Consider the following 1,738-nt stretch of genomic DNA (forward strand, 5'->3'; position numbering starts at 1 on the left):
TTCTGCCCTGGCGAGTTTCTGTACCTGGCCCATCGTCCTTGCTCTGGTGATCTAACAGTTACTTTCCATGGAACCCCTCTTTTTTTCATTTTTATTTATTTTTGGTCCACAGCTCCCACCAAGACCAACCTACAGATCCATTTTGTCACATGATTTTAGCCACCACTCAACTTGAAAATTTTCTGTGTATCAATAATATGCTATGTGCTTTGACTGGATCGCCTATCAACCCTACACAGTATCATTATTATCCCCATTATGCAGAGGAAGAAACGGAGGCACAGGGGTTTATGCAAGGTGCCTAAGGGCGAGGGGTCCACAGCCAGGTCTCAATTTCGGCTCTACTGCTTCCACCCACCAAGGCCAGTACTCTGGAGACTGTGGCTAAGGTCTCAGGACCTGGCAGCCCCCGGTCCTTGGTCCTTTGCCCTTTCTGTTCCTTCTTCCTAGAATGCTCTTCCCTCACCCACCCCCACGCCCACTCCCAACCTGGCTAATGCAGTCTCCTCCAGGAAATGTTCCTAACCAAGTCCCCTGTGAGTCCTCCTGTCCTTCTCAGGAGAACTTTGCACATTTCCCATTTTACTGTCATCCCAAGAGCTAATATACTCCCTTCCCACCTCCTGCTCCAGCTAGTGAGAGCTGGTGGCCAGAGACCACATCTGGCTGGTTAGGGTGGAAACCCTGGCTCCATGCCGCAGCAGACCCTCATTAATATTCACCAACAGGGTGAAGCCGGAATGAGCGAGGGTGTGCTCTGGCCTTCCCACCCTCCCATTTAGAGGCATGAAGATGGGATCCAAGCTAAAGGTCCAGAAAGTCCCCCTCCCCCCAATGTCAAGTGGTGCATGGGAGTTGCTTGGTGACTTTTGGTTATGTAGTGGGGATGTTTGAGAATTCTGCAAGGATACAGGCTCGGTTGAGACGCAGGCTCCATCACATGAGCGAGGGTGTGCTCTGGCTGTCCCACCCTCCCATTTAGAGGCATGAAGATGGGATCCAAGCTAAAGGTCCAGAAAGTCCCCCTCCCCCCAATGTCAAGTGGTGCATGGGAGTTGCTTGGTGACTTTTGGTTATGTAGTGGGGATGTTTGAGAATTCTGCAAGGATACAGGCTCGGTTGAGACGCAGGCTCCATCACAGACTCTAGGGAGGGCACTGTGGTTCCCCAGGTCCTAATGAGCCTTTATTGCCTGTCCTGGCCCAGTGCAGGGGGGGAGGGTGGCCACCATGCGTGGTCTCCCTTCTTCTCACCAAAGACAATAGGCCCCCAGCGTGGAGGAAAGGCCCTTCCCTGGAGGCCCTGTTGCATAACATTTCCCAGGCTCAGAGCCTGAAGAGGCTTACAGCTCCAGCATTAGTTACATCAAGAGTTTCTTGGGGAGTGTGCGTTACTCGAGAGGAGGCACGTCCTGTGGGAAAGATGGTGTGGGCATCCTCCAGCCCCCATGGCAGGTGCTAAACTGTCCTGTCGACAGGTCAGGATGGATCCGGGCGCTGCGCATGCCGCACCCCAGACAAGGGAAATGCCTGACACTGGCATGTTTGTGGGGCAGGGCACCAGCCTGTTCCTGGAGCCAGCACGTGTGGGGCACAGGGGAGGGGTCGATGGGTCTGGGGGGACGGGAATGCGGATTTAGGAGAAGCGGTCTCCCTTCGGGTGGCATCTGGCATCTAGGTATAGGATCTGGCACCAATCACATCTTAGAACCGTCTCCTCCACACTCCCCCCGCCCCAT

Source organism: Myotis brandtii, unplaced genomic scaffold (assembly GCF_000412655.1).
Source record: "Myotis brandtii unplaced genomic scaffold, ASM41265v1 scaffold274, whole genome shotgun sequence".
NCBI lineage: Eukaryota > Metazoa > Chordata > Mammalia > Chiroptera > Vespertilionidae > Myotis > Myotis brandtii.